Source organism: Cygnus olor, chromosome 10 (genome assembly GCF_009769625.2).
Source record: "Cygnus olor isolate bCygOlo1 chromosome 10, bCygOlo1.pri.v2, whole genome shotgun sequence".
NCBI classification, from domain to species: Eukaryota; Metazoa; Chordata; class Aves; order Anseriformes; family Anatidae; genus Cygnus; species Cygnus olor.
The window spans coordinates 19012244-19020431 of NC_049178.1; positions in this window are offsets into that span (position 1 = coordinate 19012244).

The window sequence follows — 8188 nt, forward strand, 5'->3', positions numbered from 1 at the left end:
CGGAGTTGAGAGCAAACCCTGTGTTTCATAGCCCATGTCCTGCTGAGGTTGTCCTCATGAGCTCCCACTGCAGGTCCCCTCTCCAGACCCCAATAGGAACCGTACGACCATGCCAAGACCTGGTGACAATCTGCTGGTGCCTTGTTCCAGCCCTGATGATCCCCAGAGCTTTCTCAGGAAGGGTTGGGGGTTTCACCTCAGCTCTTATGCAGAACTGCTTTCATCTTGACAACTAGAATGTGAAAGCAAGTTGTGTAGGCAAGTCTTCAAACTTAATGATGTCTTCAAAATGCAGATCTGGCTTGTTCTTTCATAGTGTAAAGGTGAGACAGGAAAGTGGCAATAATACTGCGTTCCCTCTTTATACACTATCTTCTGGCCAGAGCATGCCCTCTGATACTGGGGACACACTGGTGATTAACACCTGCATTTTCAAGTGTTATGTAGTCTGTGAAGCCCAGAGCTTGCTTTCTCTCCTAAAGAAAAAGGCCTAAAAATTCTGTATGGATGGAAACACCCAAAGCAGACAGCTGGTTTTAGAGTGCAGCTCTGCAGCCAATGTCTCCTGGTGGCCACCCGTGGCTGCACTGGAGCTGGGTCTGGATAGCCCCATTTCCTCAGGCTAATTTCATCCACCTCATTTTGTCTTTTCTCAAGCTATATAATTCCAGAAGGCTGGAAGATTTATCAAGTTTTCAGCCTTTGCAACAAGCAAGCACATGATCTAGATCAGTCTGCTAGATAATTTTATTTTATTTTTTTTCCAAGAATTCCTTTTTGTTTTAGTGGTAGAAACTTATCTTAAAATAAGATTAATATTAATCTATGGAAGAGAACAGATAAAGATAGATTTTGCCTATTAAATTTAAGAATGGCAATCAGTTAAGTGTCTACTAAGTACTGCTAAATTAAAATGAAACACCAAGAGAAGTACATATGACAGGCTATAGTGTATTAAATGGTTTCATTATTCTCTGATATAATGAATAACAAATGGATATGGAAATTGATGCAATGTTTTGAAAAAAGAATTCCTGTAGAATTAAAATAAAACTAGACAAAATTTGTTTCCACTATTACAATTTCCACTACCATCTCACAACACTAGTTGTGCTTCTTAATATCTATTTATGTGCCCTTCTTGAGTAGAATTTGAAATTAGTTGCTTGCATAAGTGCTTAAGAATAAATCCATATTAAATTTGAAAAACTAGGTAAAAAAGAATGCAGCATTTCAAACACTAGTAGGAAAAAAGTAATGACAAGTATATTTAGATCAGAAATGCATTAATTAGGTATAAAGTAGCCAATATTCATAGTGATTGTGCTGCTTCTGTGTTCTCTGACAAAGTTTTCTTGAGGTACAGCTTTGTTATCACTAAGTAATTTTTAGTGTTATACCCGAAAGTTCACCATAGATCACCATAGACTAAATTTTGTTCAATAGATTTTACTACTGAACCAGCCTATTTAAAATTCTCCATGAAATGCAAAGATGCTTAAAATTTATGAACATCAGCATGCAATGACATAGGGCAGATAAAAAATGCAACTTAAAGTATTATTAGTAATAACATTCCAATCAATCATGTTTCTTATCCACTCATACGTTTTTAGATTATATCTTGAGTAAAGCCCTAGCGAAGACAAATCATGCAGTGCCAAGCTGAGCATTGAAGATGGGGTTTTCAGAGGACCACGGTGGAATTGATCACTTCAGTTCCCAACTCCTCGCTGGAGATTTGCACAAGCCACTCCTTCCATAGATAGAATTAAACCAGCTTTTGTTCAATAAAGAGAAAGAAGAAATTGAAGACTATAAAGCGCTTCACATCCTACTCTCCCCCTCCCACATACACACCTCATGTTGCTGGCTATTAAGATCGTAAGTGTTAAAACCAAATTAAAAAAAAATAAAACCTACAATGATATTTTGCAGAGTTTATTCCTTTTCTAACAGATTGTTAGGCAGAAGAGGTTTATGTCACTCTAGCTATTGTTCTGGGCTGCCTGCTGAGTAATTCCAAGGTCACAGAAAAGAAACACAGGCAGAAAATCTGGGGTAGTGGAAATGCCCCACATGGGGCTAATTCTGTCCTCTGCAAAGAGCACTAAGACTGAAGAGGAAGACCAAGAGATGAACGGAGTTTCAGCACCACTAGGCTGTTTTCTTTATCGCATTATTCTTTCCAACATCAACAAGAAGTAAACGTGTCAGAAATACAGGAAATTAAGAGACCACAACAAAAACAGCTAGTGAAAGGGATCGCAATCTGAATTATCCGGGGGAAGACATTTAGAAGGGAAGCAGAGCTGCTGCCAGCAATGTGGAAGACGCAAGCAGCACAAAAGAAACGTTTCAGCATATGAGTGAGCACAGACATTTATTGTAATTAAGCAGATCACCCTCAGCAGATAGCAAGCAGCCTGGTCCCAGCCTGCCATCAGCTCACGTACTGCTGCCAGCCCTCAAGATTTCTGCAGCAGAGGTTGGGGCATGTCACTGGCCCCCTGAAGGGAAGCAAAGTGCTGTCAGGGAGCTCTTGTTTGCTGTGAAAAATAGGCAGAGGCTTACCTTGGAACTGAGTTTTCCAGCCCGCCTAGTGTTGCAGTGTAATCAATACTTCACTTTGATGTCTCTGTTACATTAGGACTAAAATGAACTTTATAGTCAGCTCAAAAGATCTTAAATCCTAGCAATCGCCCCTGAAACATCTTTTCCACTGTTTTTCTCTGGCCAGCTAAGTGTTAATAAGCACCGGGATTAAGGATGGAGTACTGAAACACTCCTAATCCATGGCAACACAGGAGGAACCAGAGGATATCCACTATTGTCTGAAACTGTATGAAAAGCTCCAAATAAATTAGACACTTTGAAATTACTTTACTTTTCCTCTGCTCTCAGCCATCTTCTGTAAGTCACAGCAAACCATGCCAGGAAGATAACACATTGCAGGCAGACAAACACAAAGACATTAATTCATGCACAGTCAGTTCTTTTCCAAACCTATGCAAATATTACACGGAAAAAGCTGCTGCAGTTAAAGGACAGGGTGGTTAGCTGTATTGCTGTCCTTTGTCCAGCTCAAAGCTTCTTCCCTGATAGATTAAACTAATATTTTGTAGTGTGTGCACAGATGTGAAAGGTGTGCAGGCCAATGTACCTATCACTGGGTAGTGAAGTGGGTAAGAAATGTCACAAGAGGAAAAGCAGAGGAGCTGCTGGCTACCTAGCCAGCAACCTGCTAGTGAAGAGGCTTGTGCTCAGCCATGCGAGGCTTCCACAAATGCAAATTCTTCTTCTTTTCCACTTACATATTAAAGCTACACTGTAGAACTAACTTGAGGCTGGTTAACTGGAGAAAGTGTTCGACCAAAGCCACAGGGAGATGTCTTTTCCCACATGAAAGGTATTAAATAAATTTGTACTGTTGCTTGCTTCTGTCTTTCAGGCTTATCACAGCACTGAGAGCACAGTGCACGTCAAGTGAGTGACACAGCCTGTTACTTAGGAGAATGGCACTGAGAAAAAAAATCCTCAGTCTCACCAAAAATTAATAAAAGGCAGTGTCGTACAATTTTCCTCATTTTGTTCCAGATAAGCTTTCTACATACTTCTTCCTTATTGTGTTCAAATTATGCAGCATTTTTTAAAGATTTAGTGTTAGCTCTTATTCCATTTTCTAGCTAATGCTTTTGATGTTGATCATAAGATTGTATCTTCTATGACTGAATTTTACTTAGTCAAGAGTTTGTGTTGTGAATTTTGCAGATTCACTGTTCTAAAGCAAATTTGATTGATGGCAATCACCCAAATAGGTACGGGATCAGCAAGTTTCCACAAAGACAATAGTACAGCATACCTTTATAGTCTTGTTTATTAGTTTAGAGACCAGAGCTCTGTCGGGTTAGCTAATCTAGAAGGAGGTGAGGCGAGAGGTCAGCCGCTCTCTTGGCACAGGAGGGGAGCTGCAGGAAGGACCTTAGTGACTTTGGCATCTGAAAAGCTAGGAAGCAACTCCAGGTGATTTTCTATACAGCTATGGATTTTCTGACTTATTTTGCTGAGATATTTTGTCCTTCCCATGTGCAGCATAGTTTGGAGGCATGTTTTAGGGATATAGCTTCTTCTCAGGGTCAGGAAGATGAACCATAAAGGTTATGTGGCCCCAGCTTGAACAGGCCTAAAGGACAACCCTTGAGAGGAAAAGGGCAGATACAGAAACTGCTCCTCTGAGGGCTGTTGCAGGTTCCACCCTTACAGTGCCAGCAGGACACCCTCCAGAGCTCACAGCTCCTTCTCACACAGTACGTACTGAAGAGACGCATCACCCCCCCTGTCCCCCCCCGCCCCCCCCTTTAAACTTTGGGGATTTCAGATGGCTTGTCCTTCAGTAAGGCAGTTTATGAAATTATGGAGTCTGTGAAAGTGCACTCTCCATTTTGTTATTCATTAACTGCCTTCAGCTCTTTTAGTATGCCACAGTACCCTCCTTGTTCTGAGAGCTGGGGAGAGAGATGACAGAGCAAAGGGCAGCACAGACAACATCAAGAAGCCAGAAATGCAAGGAAAGCAGGGAAATATTGTTTCATCCTTTTGTTACAGCCACTTATTTCGATGCTGAAAGGCAGCATGTGGGCTGAGATGCTTTACTTTGCATTTTACACAGAAAATACGGGAACTCTTCTCCACTTGTGACTGAAGGGGAATGGCACAGTGCAGCTCCAGTCAGACAGCATTAAGCTGCAACCATTACACCAATCCACAACTGGAAAGCAAGAGCTGTTGAAAGATTCAGCTTTCAATTATAACTTGCCTACTACATTAGATTACTCATCTGGGAAGGTAGAGCCTGTAGATTTTCTCCTGTTAGACTATCTTCTGCTTTTTCAAGGATGCTCATCAAGATCACACTTAAGTGACATGAGATACCTGAGGAGAATTTCTCCTTTTCAGTTGCTTCCACCAAATTATTATTATTATTATTATTATTATTATTATTATTATTTACTCTGAACTCAAGCTTTGATGCCGTACTCTTTTTTCCCACCTTCCCCCACCTTTCATCTGCTGAATTTATTATCAGCTGTAAGTAGGCTGCTGACATGCCCAGGAATTACCTATGTGCTCAGAGCACTTTTAAGATGCAGCGAGACTAATGAAGAAAGATTGTTAAGTGCCTCAAATATTAATCTGGGATTCAGGGAGCCCAGATTAGACTCTCTCCTCAGCAGGTTCCCTTAAGATCCTTGGGAAATACTCTTTTCCTCTGGGTTTCAATTCCTATCCAGAAAGCATGGGATCCTTTCTGTCTCACTGAACTGCATTGTAGTGATGGCATTCAGACACTAACAGATAGAAATAGCTACGTCTCTTTTAACAGAAAAATATTCTACTTATCTTTCTAAAAGTTCTAAAAGTTTCTTCCGGAAAGGAGATCTTTAAAAATGAATTAATTGCACATAAGTGAGGCAGTCGTAGCCCTGTGTCCAGTATTACTGGAGGTCATCTCCTTAAGCCCTTCAGAGGGATCTCCTCTTATGCAGGGGCAGTACATGGTGCGAGTTACACACTCACGGCCTAGCACAGCCTACCAGATCCATTAGCAGGTCAGCTTCAGTGCTATGGAAGTGCTAAAATCAACTACGTTCAAAACCCAGGAACTCTCACAAGGAAACACAGTGTTGCCCTGCTAACTGCTTATAAAGGAAAGACAGAGTGGGCCATGGAGACAAGGAAGTAGCAGTTAAAGAGACTAATTGTGATCCATGCCTTCCACATCTACAGAGAAAGTTAGTATTCATGAATATGTCTTGCAAACACAAGGTGACAGGGCTAGGAAAGCATATAGGCATGCTCACCCCTTAGAAAATGTGTGCGAGACAAATTCTGAACCTGCTCATGTTGAGGCATGATCATGCAGAGTCAATGAACACAGCTTATGCTTCTGTATTGCATGTGAAGTTTACAGACTGATACTTGCCTGTCAAGCCTCAGTGCTGCCATTTGAAGAGTTTTTTAAACAATAAAATTACTATTGAGTAATTGACATTCTTTTGCCTCTCAGAGTATATACAAGCTGCTTTTTTGCAGATAAGTTTCTCTTTAAATGTATGCAGGCACATATTTCCTGCTACCAAACTGAAAATCAGATTACTGTCTTGAGTACTAGCTGGAGTTCAGATGAATGTTTATTTGGCACCATGTTCATACTGTTATGCACAAGTGCATAGAATTAAAATAATAATTTCCACTTGATTTCATGCTTCTCTGGCTTAATGGTCTCTGATGTTTTCTAGCAGATCCATTATACATACTTAAATATAGAAAAGATGTACTGTGAGGAGAAAAGAATAAACTGGTGACCAAATTTACTCCAAAGTGAAGTTGGAAAGGAAATTGCAAATATGCCTTTTGTTAGGATTTGACACTGTCTCTTGGATAATACGACACCGAGGTTTTCATAATAATCATTGGTGTACCCAAAACAATTTTGTACTTGTCTCTACAAAGGAAAAACAGGAGTTGTCAGAATTTTAAGTGCAGTTGAATGTAATTAGCAAATTGCTCAAGCAAGGCTTGATTAAGGTGTCATTTTGCAACTCTTTGGTATCTTCAGCATCTTTTCTAAAGCCACTCACTACCTGCTCAGGTTAACCCCATGCCAGTCAAAGATCTTGTCGCAGAGAAAAGGAAAATGATTATTTTATTCTGCAGCTTGACAACATCTATTGCTTTCCATCCAACACAGATGGTGAGTACCCAGAGTGGCAGGAAGAGATACCAAAAGGCTGCTGATACTTCCAAGCAGAACAGGGGCTGTCATTTTGGATGCCACTGTCAAAAGCCAAGCCTTGGAAAAACATCCCTTTTGGCACTGCAGTGCCACAAAGTGTTGACGGGCTGAGACTACTCAGATAGTCTTAACTGTGCAGGGGCTCAAGAGATTTCAAGGAAAGAGTTTGAAGATAATATAAATATAAGTGATGGTGTGTAACGTGCAAGTAAACATTCCTACCCATGAACTATATTGTTTACTGCTCGCAACTCTGTCACCCTTCAGCTTTTAGAAATTGTGAACTTATTGACAATATGTCAACATATTGACAACATATTTTCAATATATGTTGGCATATTTGCCAACATATTGGCATATTTTATTATTGTATTGGCATATATGTCAATATATGGCATATAAATTATGGAAAGAAATTTAAGGTTTACTCAAGCACTCAAGTTAGTATAGCTTGTCATGTCTGGCATTTTTAATACACCCCACCTTTTCACCAGCAGAAAGAATGACAGAACATGAGCATTTATTTGGAATTCTCTAGCACTGCTATGTCATAACCAAGGGTGTTTTACAACTATGTCTTCATTGTCTCAACATATATCATGCTTTAAATGATTAAGTAAATCTTCACAAAGGCGTAGGATTTTCTGCACTGCTGTTTATGAGATTTGCATACAAGTGAAATAGATTTGGACCTGTCGCCCCCAAAATTAATTTTCTAGGGAGCTTCGAATTTTGCATATTTAATTATTATATAAGCATTTTTGTTTGGCATTATGGTAAGTCTATATTTTGTTAGGTCTGATGAATTGTAATAAATATTTGTTCAGCAACAGCTGCTCTCAGATTACTATCCTATCACACATACTTTATTTATCCTACCTCATTTTTAACCCTTGTAGGTTTTGTTTTCTTTATCTAGTCACAGCATCATAGCAGGAAACAAATCAAGTTCCCTTTAAAACTAATTCATAGCAAATTAAGATCAGATGTTTATGTAACAGGCATTGAGCAGTACTTAGGCATGCAAGTTATGCCACCTGCAGAATTTGTGGTGTACTCTTGATGGATGCTCACTGCTCGCATGGCAAGGTACCCTCTGACCTTCCCAAAGAGTTGCTAGCCTCTTAAAGAATAGACTTCTTGCATCAGCAGCAGGTTGGATGCTACTAACTGCTATCAGTGGGAGTTCTGATCTTGATACCATCAAGAAAAAGAAGTGAACAGACCACTAATGTCATGTTCCTTTAAAGTTTTTTGGTGTGCTTTACATCTAAAGCTCCAATGGAAGGATGTCTGTAGTAAAATAGCAGGAAAAAAAAAAAAAAGATCTCAGGTAACTCAAAGGCATATGCAGGTTTAGATTCACGGAGTGGATGCCAGCTTTGCTCTGCT